Source organism: Aphis gossypii, chromosome 2 (assembly GCF_020184175.1).
Source record: "Aphis gossypii isolate Hap1 chromosome 2, ASM2018417v2, whole genome shotgun sequence".
Classification (NCBI taxonomy): Eukaryota; Metazoa; Arthropoda; class Insecta; order Hemiptera; family Aphididae; genus Aphis; species Aphis gossypii.
The window spans coordinates 21,847,075-21,863,310 of record NC_065531.1 but is presented as its reverse complement, the minus strand read 5'-3'; the positions used below and the strand labels follow the sequence as shown (position 1 = coordinate 21,863,310).

Here is a 16,236-nt window from a genome sequence, read left to right as displayed (position 1 = left end):
AATTATAATATAACTAATAATATGCTTTCATCAATTCGATCAAAATAAATCTCGAAAACTAACATGGTCATATTACTTTTTATTTTGACTGAGTTTTATTCAAATTACTAAATATTAGCTAGTAGTGACTGGAAAGTCGTTATTGAATATCAATATTGTGCATATAAATAATGTATAAGTTAGTCGTGAACATTGTTATTAACTGCAAACTGTATTTATGTCAGAAAAATGTTTCTGGTTCATTCCTGAATTCCCGATTCAAATGAAACAAAAATTGAAACCAAATCAGTACCTAGTTCATAATGCTTATTTTCATAATTTTTAGTATTTATTATTGCTTTTGAAATAAAAATGATGAATGTTTTCATAATTATACAATTACAAATGTGTAAAATATGGACAGGTAGGTATTATTACATACAATTTTAATAGGTATATAGGTATATTATAAAAAAAAACCATTTATAATTGCTAAGCATATTATGCATATAACTGTTACTTGTTTATAAAATAATATAAAGTTATCATTTTATATTTATATTATTAAAAAATTAAAACATTAGTTTAATCTGTTATTAGTGTCCTGTAATAATACTATTTGAATTTTTGTTATTTGATAAAATAAACGTACTCATTTAAAAGTCTTCCAGGAAATAGAATGAATAATATTAAATATAATGTATAATAATTCTAAATGTATGTACCAATATTTGTGGGATGTGTGTTGTATGCCATTTACAATATAAAATATGTGATTCACATTTACAACTAATAAATAGTATTGAACATAATAATGGTGTGTGAAAATGAAATCCACGAACACTTGGTATTATTTATTATGCTCATATATTTTGTTTGTTACCGTTTTAATCGATATTATACGTCTAATAATTTTTGCAATTCCTCGATAAACAAATCACTACATTAAAAATTAAAATAAATTAGTAATAAAAAATTAAATACATTTTTTTATGAATTTTATTGGAATTTGTGTTTAAAACATAATATGTTAAGACTTTATATGTTACATCATAACAATATTATATATTAATGATATTCCTTATAGTAGTTATTATTTATAATGTGTGTATAACTACTTTGGATATTATTACTATTAAGTTATTTTACAAACATGTATGGACACTAACAGTATGGCGCAATTCATTTTTGTTATACCTACCTATAATAGTAATGAATAAAATAATGAATAAAAATTTCTTTATTTAAATATATTTTATAAATTATGAACTTTAATATATAATACATCGTGATTATGAGTATTTTATTTTATTTATAATTCTATAACAATCTACATTTATAAATTATAAGTATAAGAAAACAAACTTTTCTTACTACTAAACTTTCTTCGGTAATAATAAACTATAACTACATATACCTACTGGTCAAAAGGTACATAGGTATATGTTTTAAATAATTTTAATCTAAAACGTTATACATATTATTATAGGTTAGGATATATACTGTATTATATAGATATACATATGCATAAATTCTAATTTATATTTGATTTTATATACTTATTTATTTAGCTTATGATTTATATTATATTATTATCAAAATCGTACCTAAAGTTAATCATTTTTTTTTTTTTTTGTAAAACGTTTAACGTAAAAACTGTAAACTGAAAGTTATAAAAAATTGTTTGAATTGTTTGGAATATTATAAAAACAGTTGTATATTCATATTTCATAAAGACATTTATAATATTATAAAAAAAATTGAATTAATAAAATTTAACAGACAATAGTATCTTGAATATTCTGTTTTATTAGATTAAAATTATATAATGCATAGGTATTGTTAAGCCAGGTTATACTTTACTATTGAAATATACCTAAACTTTTTTTATTATTATTATTAAACGCCGTGCATTAATTATACAAATATACAATTTAATACATTTAACTCAAATAAATAGGTATGAATAATAAATCATAATAATAATAAAAAATTAAATAAATATATAATATAACATATGGTGATTGTGGCAATTATTTAGCTACTGATAGATTGGTGTGTTCAAATCCAGTTAAATACTTAAATACTGTAATTTATCGCTTGTCTACCAAATATCTATAGATAATTAAATGTTTATTGAACAACCATTAATTATTGTTAATAATTAGTAGGTATTCAATATTCACACAAATTATCGCTGATCGTAACAATATTGTAAAATCAACGCAACGTAATGCATTATAAATATATTAGGAATCTGGTTACTAAACATTCAGTTATTCTGATTACTATTTACATATAATTAAATACTTGTAAGCACCTGTTTTAACATTGTTTAAAAAACTATTAATTATTAGGACAAAACGGTTTTGTTTTCCTACGGTGTGCAATTAACCCATATATTTCGAAGTCCATAAAACTTACGCCTACATTTAAATAAAATTAATCCGTTCCGTGGTCGAGGGTAGTAATCGATTTGGTTCAAATTAATCGACATGCTTCGTGCTCTATGCCAGTATAATAAGTAGAACCAATTACTTTTATCATGGATTATATTTTCTTTCGATTTACAACATCGTACGCAACGCATTAAATTTTATTTTTACTTTTAGAATAGACGACTGTATTAATATTTAAGAGAAAATATTTTTCTTAATAATATTAATATCGATTATACCTAGATAGGTAGTCAACTAGAAATAATAATCAATGATACTAAATAAAATACTTCCAATAATCGAGTACAGCCCCCGTGCTTAATGTATATCGATACTATAGCGCCTACAATAGCATAATAAGTGATACGAGTAAATAAAAATAATTCCTTTTCCCAACATACATAGTATTAAGTCTAAGTGACCCAACCGCCAATTTTAATTCACTATAATGGCACTGAAGCGGCAGTTAAACTATTTTGTAACAGACATAGGCATATATTATGGTTTTTTTTTGCATCTCTGAAAATATATTCTTGGCACAAAGTTTACGTATAATGAACGCTATATATTATATAATACTTGACTACTAAAATAATTACATTTCTTGAAATGGCAATTATTACGGAATAAAAATCAATAATCATTTACTGTGTATAATGTGTATGGATAATGGCCATTGGCCACTATTATTTTTATATAATATTTGTCAACCCACTTAAACCCGAAAAAAACACGTTTTATTTCTCATATTTGTATTAGAAGTCGGGAAGTAATCACATACGTTATATGTATGTTTATATATATGCTATGGTAGTATGGTATAATGTAAATAACAGTATATATCATATTTTACGTAGGTACTATATTAGCCACGTGTAGATGGAAAATACATCAAACGACTTTCGATCTAACAGAAAAAATATAGTTACATCACTATACATAATATAATATGTATAATATATACATATACATATATAGGATGACTATTATATACTATGCTACTCTATATCTACATCCTAACATCCTACATAGAAACAATAACTAATAATAAAATATTTGTTTCCGTAACTTGCTTTAAGCTTAACATAATATATAAAAAAAATAAGGCATTTTAGGAAGCCTGGGCCAATTAATAAACTACTGCAATGTGTAAATACTAAATAAATTATATGTAGGTATGAATTAAAATGAAAAACAGCTCCAAAAAATTACATTTAATTTATTTTTAAAATAAACACTATGGACCTATAGTCTATACTGTATACTGAAATTTAAATATTAAAATTCGTAGGTACATAATAAAATGTAAATTTAAATTAAGATCTGCTTATAATAATTATAGTTATACCTATTTTTAATTCTTTTTCCCGTCTAGACAGGCCCGTAGCCACGGGGGGGGGGGTGAGAGGAGGCGTTGCCCCCCCTAAACCCAGTCGTTGCCCCCTCTAAAAATATTAAAAATATAAGAAAGACATTGTTTTTATATATAATGCACCCCCAAAAAAATTTACTTTGCCCCACCTGAAAATTTGGTCTGGCTACGGGCCTGCGTCTAGAACTTTTTCCTTTTTTTGCGATTATAAGATTCACGAGTTAATATACGTGTTATATTTTTATTTTATTTTTTATTATTATTGCTATTTATTTTTATAAATACAATTTTAAACACATTTTTTTTTAAATTGAATCACACTTAAACCGAAATATAACAAACAGATTGCCTATTATATCTAACTTATATCGATATGGTGACTGATAACTAGACCTAGACACCGTCCGAACACCACTTTCAACTTTCAACTTATATAGGTAACTTACATAAGAGTACCTGACACGCACTGGTGCAGCGTATCAAAACCATCGTAGGGTTCGATTTACATCCATAGTAACTGATACCCAGCTCGACTAGCTCATATCTACACACTTACACATAACTTTAAATTTTAGACAAATTTACAAACAAAAAGCCATCAGACATGTTGGTGTAATGAATTAAAATACAACACATTTATTATTTCATTAATTTTTATACTCCTAAAATTTGTGGATTATGACTGTGTTATAAAGTATAATCCTCTTTGCATTCGAAACAAACAGTTAAGCCGATGGTTCTGTATATGTTTAATAATATCTTGGCATTAGTGAAGACAGCAACACAATAAGATTTTGGAGTTTTCTAAAAAGAAAAAAACTAATCCATATAATAGATCGTGGGTGGGTGTCTGAAGAGCGAGTGACACTTTCGTAGCTTTGTTGGTTTAAACTGTTGGTGTAACAATAACCGACACAGTTGATAGTAAGTTATATTATTATAATATCATACCCCTTTTAATTTAAAACACTCACACAATATCTAATGTATATAATATTTACTATCTATAATAATACTAAGTCAACGCGTAACCTTAACATATTATATTTTAATATAGTATCAGCATACATATCAGTAATTTTTCTTTTTATAATTATTATTCCGGTTAAAAGATCCAGTTATTATTATTTTTTCAATAACGTCATGTGTAAATTATTCACATACCCACTGAAATAATACAAAGTTAGGTACAACCAATATTCGTAGAAAAAAAGAGAAAAATGATTAAAATTTGCAAGTGTTACATTAGAATTAATCACCTGGTACATAAGTTTATCGCACTGACGTATCCGTAACCCGTTATATGAAGGTCAAAACGTAATTAAATGTAATAGTTTTTTTTTTAAATATAAAACTTCGTATATGTTGTATATACTTATTTAAGTACACGTGGTTTTAATTATTTTTATGTTTTGCACTATTGATGTTACTTATATTGTTATGGTAACGTTGATTTGAATATCTTATAATATTCAATAAACTATTTTTCAGATTTAATAATTAGTTTTATTTATTTATTGTATTAAAAATAATAAATTTATTTTTTATTTTTGTTAAATTCAAAAATTCAAGAACTTACGCTAACTAAGCGTATATTACATTTTCCAAACTACTATTTAAGTTAATATATAGGTACTCACTCCTATATCACTATGTACACCATCTACATAAAAGTATTTTACGATCTAAAGAACTATATGAAAGTTTTGGTTCACTCCTTCTTCAGAAAACCGTGGTGATATTTAAATACTATTACAACACAATATATACTAATATATATATTTCTTACCCTGGGTACTTAAAATTTCAATTTTTCTTTTGTATACTTCTCGCATTGTCGTAGGTGCCTTTTTATAGCAATACTGTGAACACCCGTTATTAAGATAAAATTATTTTGCTTTAGATAATGATAATAAAACACAGGTTGTCATTTAAATGTTAAAAGTTAATAGTAGTTTAAACAATAAATTTAGTGATAAAAAATATGAGCGCCATAATTTTATGAAATGTCAGAATTGTAAATATCTTATTCAATTTTTAAAAATAAATGGTTATAAAAATATAATGCTCTTAGAAAAATACATTTATGATGATTGAGAGTATACTGTTATAAATTGTTTTAAAGTACAATCACACAATTTTTATTTTTGGAATTTTTGGTATACCTACCCACAAATATTAATATATTATATTCAGATACTTAAGATTTTATATAGGTGCCTTTTTGAGGTAGGCATGTTGTCTATATAGCTTATACACATGTTCGTAAGTATGTACGTTTTCTCTGTTTGAACCTGCTAACCCGTAACCCCACCTATATTTGATGCTATCATTCACAAGTTACTCGTGTACAATGAGATGCCTCTACGATCATCATAATTAAAAATGTACGGTATGTATATTACAGCGTGCATGTATCTGTATATTAGGTATAGTCTACATTTGTAAAATCGTATAGATATTTATCAAAATTAAACATAGATGATCAAAATTGAAATAAAATATAATTTTGCGATACGATTTGTAAGTACTATTATAGTCAATCATACGCCAATCGTCATTCATGACCTCATATTTTATAGTCTTTTCAATTTTACTTGGGTCACCAACTCACCACAAACATTTTATCTTTATAATAAACCGATTAAACATAATGATAATCAAGAATAATTGAGACACTCAGAAAAAAAATATTTTAGAAAAGATAAAAATAAATTTATAGTCACATAACATTTTATGATTTATTTATTGTATACAGTAAAAAAATATAATTTTTAAATTACTGTAATTTTTAAGCTTTATTTTTTCTGAGTGCATAAATAAAAGCTTGTCGGCCGCAGGTTGAATACTTTTTTTTAACCAAGAGATTCAGGGTAAAGTAGGTCTCCTGTTATTAACCTATTAAAAATTTGTTTTTATCTTACTATATACTATATCATAAAATACGACTTAAATAATAACTTATACAAAAATTATTCATTTTTGAAATTCAATTTTTCTATAACGTCATAACTCAATATTTTTATACGTTTATATTATAGATAAGTAACATATTTGTTTAATGCGTAAGATAAAATCCTAGGCCTCTGTACCCACATAAATTTAAGGCTCATCGTGCGGTATATTTATATCACTTGTACCTACTATATAATAGGTATCTAATATAGGTTATTAAAAATAATTAACGGTTGAACAAACGACCTTTTACTATATTATGTGTCATACTGCCATTGGTTATCACAACACAACAATCACATAGATGAGTTCATGAAATGAAAAAATCAACTGTCGACAGGTTGCGACGGTGAACTACGACGTATTTTGAAGCACAGATGCACAGTGCACGCTTTATTTATAACACACGAACCTATAGAACCAGTAATCTGCGATGTAGGTTCAGTACACTCGTGCTGTTTAGTAAAAAATGATAAAATAGACGGACGTAAAAATATTTCCAGATAGCTTTTTTATTTTAAAATATCCCCACCATTGTATACTAGATATTTGCGAACTGCCACAATCAACGCTCAGCTATATTGATTTTAGATGAGTATTTTGTTATTTGAAAATGTCGAAATAGGTGTTAATTATTTAAAGGTACCTACAATTTAAATTATTTATGACGATTTAAATTCAATTTAATATGGGTATTTTGCATTTATAATTAGGCGTACGACAATATTATATTATAATGTGTATAATTGACATTAATAAATTTTCACACGTATTTAAATTTTAAATATTAATACTGCAGTGCAAAGTAAGTACCAACGGTGAAATATACTTTTTCTTTTTCACGCGAAAAATAGCAAACAAATGTCAATGCGCATTATGTATTGTACATTATACTTGGTTACCAATAAATAATATAAAATAGTATTCGTATTGACGTATTGTACATTAATGCATTATGTTAAGATTGTAATCTTAAACTGGAATGCTAATTGTATTGAATGACACTGTGGTGAGAACAGAAAGGAAGGAGTTGCAATAATAATACCTAATAATATTAATAGTAGAAGTGAAATCGGAAAGAAATGTATGTTATTACTATTTTATATTAGGATGTCGATACAGGTTGTGGAGGTATATTAAAACCGGAAGTGACAGACGCATACATAATTTGATGGATTATCATTATTGTGGGTTTGAGAATTTAATTTGTGAGTTTTACATTATTCATAGAAACATCGACGTTAAGTAGTTTAGCACAATATTATTGCTGTTAAGAATTTATTTTAAAATTATTAAAATTAATGACGTGTTATATAGGTATTGTTTTGTTTTAATTTTAATAATTATGATCGTTTAAAATTGAATTTCTTTGTGACATAGAGCAGCCGCAGGCACCTCGAAAAATATATATATTATATATGTGCTACTCAATTCATTTATAACCTTTATAATTGCTTGTTAATAACATTACTATTTGTTCAGAATTCAATATTTATACTAACATTACTACCTAATAAATGCTCACAAAATATTATAGTTCAAGATATCAAATATTATACATTATAGTCTGTCAATACAAAACCAAAGTTTAAAAAAAAAATCACGATTATATCTATAAACAGAAATCATAAATTGTTCTATTGTGACCTAAAAGTCCTCGCAGATCATATTAGAAAATCGCAATTAAAATAATTGTATACAATTTGTAACCATTAGTAATTATAGATATTTTTTAACTTATTATATTACATGGTTTCGTTGGTATACCTATATTATCTATTTTAAATAAGTATTTAAAACCAAAATTATGATTTTTTTTTTGTATTATACATAGCGATTTTAATATTTGTGCAGATATCTAATATTTCATCAATATATATTTGTCTTTATACATATAGGTATATGGTTTGATATTATAGTAAATAATTTTAAATTATTAGAATCACTTAAAATTTTGTATATTCATTTCGCAATGATCATCTTAATTTTTATATTTACAACTTACAAGTCACTTAGAATATTATTTTGATTTTCTGAAATAACGTTGAGCAACACGTAATAAAATAACCAGCAGTCACATAAATTTTAAATTCATGATCGTAAAATAAATGTATACAGGTAAATCAAAAATGACATGTATTTTATAAATTATACAATACTGCGATGGTCATGATTTGTATGACCTAAAATCGTACATAACAATAATATAAAATATATATTAGCTATCTCAGATCTCCTAATAACAATATATTATTATGTTATTATCTATGACGTACATCGTACAACAAAAAGTACGTTCCTAACGTTATTTTTCTACTGTTTATCATTCATATTATGATTTTTTTTCGTTAGTCACATTGCTGTACTATAATATTATAAAAAGTGATTATTTTATTAAACAATACTCATTATTTAAAATTGTTTATTTTATTGGTATTATATTTTAATTTTTTTTTATACCTACCTAATTTCCAGTCAATATTTTTTTTTGCTATAACTTTTTTAATTTTTATTTTTTGAATGCCAGTGTACATTTTTAATTTTATTTTCTGAAGTAGAATATTTTATAAAGTTTTTCAATACATAAAATTTGAGTAATAAGTATTTAAAGTTTAAGTGAACAGAGTAGTAAGCCAATATTTTGAAGTGCATTCTCGTAACACTCCGCTCACTTAAACTTTTTTAAATACTTATAACTGATAAACTAATCATCTAAATTTCGATTATTATACATCGATGTATACTCTAAAAAAATATGCTAATTCAGAGCATGAAATAAAAATCTGTTTCCAAAAAAGTAAAAATTCAAAAATTATAGCTCTAAAAATATAATTTTTTAAATAAATTTTGTTTTATTTTGACCAGGAATCGTCTAAAAAAAATACTTTCAGAAATGTTAATAGATTTTAAAACCGGTTAGGGAAATTTTGTATTGTTTGAAAAAAAATCACTCAGGATACAATTAATGTCTTTATTATTGTTTTCCGTACAATACTATACTGAAGGTCTAACAGTATTTACTAACAAATATTGAAAAATTACTGTATTGAACATTATTTGCAGTATCTTTTTTTTGTGTGTCTGTTAGGCGTATTTATTTTATCGTTATAATAACCATGTTGCTATGTGTAACACGTCAATTGTATTTTTTAGTAGTATACACTATTAGGTACACATGAGTACACTTCACTACGACAGTCGTGCGATGTTTTTTTATTTTTCGTGTATAATAATAATATACCATCTATCATTATTTAGCATAAACAGGCACGATGAGAGATTACAATATACTTAAATAATAATTTTAGTATGAAATATTAAAATATATAGAATGAGAGAAAAAAAACAAATGCATCCAAAAACGTAATACACATTATATGGTTATTTTATTCTTAACTTGCTTTTATAATTTTAAAATTTAAATCATATAAAACAATGATTGAGTTTTCTAAACGTTTGATTCTCTCAAAAGAAGTAATAAATAAATTTAAATGTTAAAAAAAATGTACACACTTTATACTTAATTTTTGTTCGAATAAAAAATTATTGCCTTTTAGAAAAATGATTATATATAATTATAAATCAAAATTCATTAAAGTAAGTTTGAGTTGCTTCAAATTGAGCATTAAAAAATAATGATTATACACGCCGCTTAAGGGAGGCTTGGGTGTGTTTAGTCCCCTCAAATTTGTTCATGTTAATTTAGATTTTAATAGGCTGTATGTATATAAAAACGTATTAATATTATTAATTTAATCATGGGATCGAAAGTTTATGTATACTGTAGTAGGTATGCAGACGGTAATCTTACAAACATAAAATCAAAGCAAAGAATTTAATTTTAGATTATTTAATGTTAAAGTAAATACCGTAGCTATGGCGATATACTCTAACCCATCCGAATGGCCATACGGCGAAATATGGCTAAACGCGATATTACATATTGAGATTAAATTTAATGATTAAAATGATTGAAGCAATACATTCTTAGAAAAAAAGAAACGAAAATTTTGATATTCAAGATCTAAGGAAATTATTTGAAAAATATGTAAATTCAAATCTATATTATAAATTTATAAATTGCTACAAATTATTTTATTGTTTTTGTTCCGTTATGAATTAAATATTTAAATTTTAATAGTTTAAAAACTAGTCATTCGAATTTTGGTTTAGATATCTTTTCAAAAACATCATCTGCTTAAAAACGAATAGTAAAAAAGCTAGTTCTCGTTTAAAACAGGACGTTTTTTTTTAAAAGTATAAAAAATCTAAGTAAGTATCTATTAAAAAGTAAGGTCCATCTAATACTTGAAAATTCCAAAAATCATATTATAAATAATTCCATTATAAAAATAAAATGAAAGTAAGCACTGAGCAGGTATTTCATGATATATATATAAAAATAAAGTAGTTGGCTGTAAACTACAGATATTTATATATGAGAATAAGAGATTTTATTAAGTTATATTATTGAGTTTTATGTAGGTATGTTATACATAAAAGTTTAGCTCTCATATTATAATGTTATACCGCAAATTAATAAATCTAATCTATAGCTATACTGACATAAAATAAAGTTTAATGCACCATAAAAAATTACCCCATTTACGTATAAAGCAAATTATCATTCCCCCCCCCCCAAAAAAAAAAAATCATAGCTTCATCACAGACATGTTATTAATATTATGTTCCTTTATAGTTTACACCATTTATGCATTTATGATATACATTTAAATGATTACTTACCTAGAATAGTAGAGCGAAGGTTCAATCCCGAATGAATACTATTACTATTTTTTATTTAATATTGTTTTAAAATTTATGGATAAGGCTGTTTTGCTAAATTAATTTAAAAAAAATGCCATCTGCGTTATATTTATTTTTTTTTAATTATACACTTGAATGATAAATGTATACATAATATAAAAATGTACGATAAAATATTACGTAATTTAACACGTGTGTAGCTAATATAATAAAAACAAAATTAAGTCGGTGTTTATTATTTATACCTATTTATCTAATAATTTACATAGGTAGTGGTTTTTAAAAGTTATAATTGAACAGTATATAATATTTGTGCATAATTCATTATTTATTATTTTGAAAATGTATTATGACTAAATATTTCGTGACTATAATAGATATTATAATATACTTATTACATACTTATATATTTTAGTTAATAGATTAGGGGCATGTCAGTATGCGATAGTTGGAAAGTTATATGTAAACATGAACATTTTGAAAATGATAACAGTTAGAAACTAATAGAATCTTTTTATTATGGACAATAAACTACATTGATATTTGAAAAAAATTTAAGTAAAATCTAGTTAATACTGCTCAACATTATAATTTATAAAATACAAAACTTGTTTGTAAACATTTGTATACTATTACACAGGTTATCATAAAATACGGTACAGTATAAAAAAATATAATACCAATGAGTTAAACAATATGACTAATAATAACATATTTACTCATAACACTGGTTGTTTCCACCCTTAAAATTCCTGTTAGCGCCATTATGACTTTTGGTCTTGACATTGTTATAAATCATTTAGGATTCGTACAACTAATTGCTGGGTACCTATTACCGTACAATTTAGTACATATACATAGATTTTGACATTTGGACGTAACGCAGCTGTGAAGTAATTGGGAAAATAAAGTATTTATTATTTTTGATTAGGTGCCTCCTAATCGATGAAAATAAAAACGAAGTCGTTTTAGTTGACCTGAGAATTTGATTTTTTTTTTTATTATTCTTATTATTAGCTTTTAGTCAATAACTACGATAGGAATTCAATTTATAACGATCTAAACGGCCAATTAGCTCTATTATATTATGACTCTTGTCTAACAAATTATATTTATGTATTGATGCGTATTCGGCTACGTAAAAGTTTCTTATAACTACTATTCGATAAGTTATTTTATGTACTCTTTGAATTTCTCCTTACAGATACGTACTAAAACCAACTTCTTTATTCTTAATAGTTAATACAATATTACATAATAATATGTAATTACGCGCGATATGAGAAGAAATCTACCGCATGCCGCGTGTTAATAACCTAACATTCTAGGTTTACTTACCATAATCATATATAGTTATTACCTCGTCTGCATACATAATATTTAATAAGGAATGCAATGATTTGGCCGACCCGTCATTTTTTCAAAAAAAAGTTCTTTGATTAACATCAAATTGTTGTTTTAACTAGAACCATTTGTTGTGTACATGCGTATAGTGTATCATATACATATTACTGATGCACCAGTATAATACATCATGATGTATATATTATATAGGCGCACGTGAGCAAAGACTTTTTCTAGTTATGGAGACGACTAATTAAACGTATATTGTTGGGTCCCAAAGACGTAGGGGAAATAAAAACGCGAGTGTTATATTAAGTATTCTTAAAGAATGAGTTTTTTCTTTTCAAAAAAATATTTAAGGCGTAAACAAAGTTCAAAAAAAAAAAACGGTGTTCGTTCTAACGCGTTATTACTTTATTTTGCATTTTAGTATTGATCATGGTTTTAATGAAGAGCTCAAGAACCCCAAAGGACAAGAGTATATATACATATTAATTTATACATAATTATATAAAAAAAAGGCAATCTTTATACCGACATGGCTTGTGGACGTTTTATTTATTTTGTTTTTTTTTTTTAAATTACGTGGCTTAAAACGTTTTGAAGGAAATTTAAATATTTTAAACATCGACTTCACAATACAAAATACCAATTTTAAAACTAAAATAAAAATGTTTATTTTTGTCGTTTTAAATTTTGTATCATGATGTTTTTCGTATAAACAACTAGGTTATTCGAAATACCGTACCTCTGTGATTTTTACTGCATATTGTTACGTGTCATGCAAAGCAGCAAAAACATCATGACATCTTATTATGGCAGCAGTGCCGCAATAAAAACCAAAAGTATTTTATACTATGTCTATAATATCAAAGTGTGCGTATTAATACTTCTCTAGAGCTTATTATTATTATATTTTTTTTTTACTTCGTCAGCTCTTTGCACAATTCTATTTCTATATGAAACCAACGCCTCGTGCTGAACTCGAGTGGAATCGACGTACGTTTGGGTTTGTTATTAAAAAAAAAGAAAAAAATTGATAATGAAATAGAAAATCGTGTATAGTGGGTTAGATACTTAATATTGATTGATGCGAAAGTCCAAACCCCTCCCGTGAAAATTTCATTGTATCACGTATTTTTGAGAGCAAAAGATATTTATTTGTTATTTTTATCAGATTCTATTGATTACTTTTTATATTTTTGTATCTTTTATGGTAGCAAAAAAAAATTACAATAAATTACATGTAGGTATATTCAATATTGTACATACCTATGTGGTTTATAAATTGTACATGTATACAGGTGTTTGAGTTATACTTTTTAAATTTTTTATAGAAACGTGAAACTAATTTTGTCTAAAATACTTTAAAATGTCAACACAATTTATCAAACAGTTGAACATAATGTAAAAATTGTATTGTATCATCTAGACATCTAGTCATGAATAAGCCGCTTAGCCGCACGCCCGCACCTAATTGAGTGGATGCCCGATGCATAATATTATGTTCCTTAATATTTATGTCAAATATTATTATATTTAATACTCGCTATCTTATATTACAGAAAAGTTAGCTAGGTTAAATTAATCTAATGAGCTAAGTACCTACGGAACTTCATAGTAGTTATTTTGAAAACACAAATTATTAATATTTTTGAGTTTTTATGTGAACTACTCAACTATGATGAATTATTAAAATACTTTCTCTATGCGATTCCATAAACTAAACTAACACCCTGAAATCTAAGATATTTTAATTCTATAAATAATAAGGAAGGGTTAAATTGTTTCAACCATTTTAGATTAGGTTATTATCATTTTACGATTTATTGGTCCAATTTTATAGTCGCAATATTATATACATTTTGATTTGTTACTTTTATATTAGACATTCTATTATGTATTTACTTATTGAATATACATTTTTTTTACGGTTTGTTAATTAAAAATAATAAGCAAATTTGATAGCTAGGATTTATAAAAATAAAATACACATGAATAACTTGAAGAGGGAGCCGTTCACTAACGATGACAACTCAGAATTTACATTAAATTGTTCACGTTTTTTTTTTTATAAAATTTAAAATTTAAAATTATAATTAAAGTAGATATTTTGCCATTTACATTTTAGACGTCGTTGAATATTACCGAGAATAGAATAGGAAGACATTTTTTTAATGAGGGTGTTAGGATGGTACGTTAATAAAATATGGAAATTTTGGAATCTTAATCTCAATTAATCCTAATGGAATCTTTTATAATTCATTTTGGCAATAGTTGTGTCATTGTGGAAATTTGGAGGTTTTTATAAAGAGATTCGTTCATAACTTATTGAATATTATAATAATATTTAATTTAATATAATTTAAGTATTAAAAATACGCGATATTATAAAACTTCGCATAAAATAGCATTATGCAGTATGCTGTATGTTTGGTCACTGCAACGAAACCGTCACGGAGTTGATAATAATATTTAAACAACTAAATAGTTACATTATTAAATTCAATATGTAGCTTTATACTAAATTTTCAGTAAACTTACTAAGTATATTAAAATTATGCACACGGTTATCTGTAATTTATTTTATTACGGAAATGATTTAAAACTTATGATTTTATCTTAAATAAACTAAATACCCTTGCAATGAAATAAATGTACTACTTAAGTGTTATGTACCCGCATGCACCATATATCGCGTCACCGCTTTGCACCATTTAAAAATCGATCAGTTAAACTTTTTAACAAAGTGACTTTTCCTATTTTATTGTTTGATACAACCTTCGTATAATTTATATCTCTGAACTCTGAAGTTAAATTGTAATTTATAAAAGTACGATGGCTATATAGTTTGATGGTGTTATCCAACGTGTGTTTGTTGTATTTTGAATTTTCAGTAACTTTTCAAATCAATAATAATTGTTTATTGTTCAAATATTTGTTACATCATGAATTAATTAAAAAAATTAATTTGTATTACACACAATGGTATAAGTGCACCTATTTAGTTTTTAAAATCTAATAATGTGTTTGAATCAATTATTATAAAAGTTGTAGCTAATTAAATGAATATATCCAAAATTCAAATATTGTATAGGTATTTGCTACAACAGTCTATATTTATTATTATTTTTTTTTTTAATTATGAAGAGCATGCACGTTTTACATACATAATTTTCTTATTAACAGTTAAGTTAATTTTAATGTATGAATATAACTTAGTTAATTGAATACAAATGTATATTTTATTTTATTTTTTTTTTTAACAGAATAATGATAGACAATGAGTCAAATAGTCTAGTTGTCCATTTATAGCAGTGGTATGTAATAGTATTATCAAACGATAAAAGTTGAGAAGTCACGTTTAAGATACATTTTGAA

At 25.1% G+C, this 16,236-nt stretch overlaps 1 protein-coding gene across 1 annotated transcript in view; it reads right to left on the bottom strand.

Annotated features, from left to right (window-relative positions):
- Nucleotides 1-11,568, bottom strand: part of LOC114124326 (alpha-1,6-mannosyl-glycoprotein 2-beta-N-acetylglucosaminyltransferase) — a 45,291-nt gene extending 33,723 nt beyond the window's left edge. Inside the window, exon 1 of the mRNA XM_050199430.1 lies at nt 11,491-11,568. The gene's annotated coding sequence lies outside the window, so the exon portion shown is untranslated. The remainder of the gene's footprint in view (nt 1-11,490) is intronic.
- Nucleotides 11,569-16,236: the final 4,668 nt, after the last annotated feature.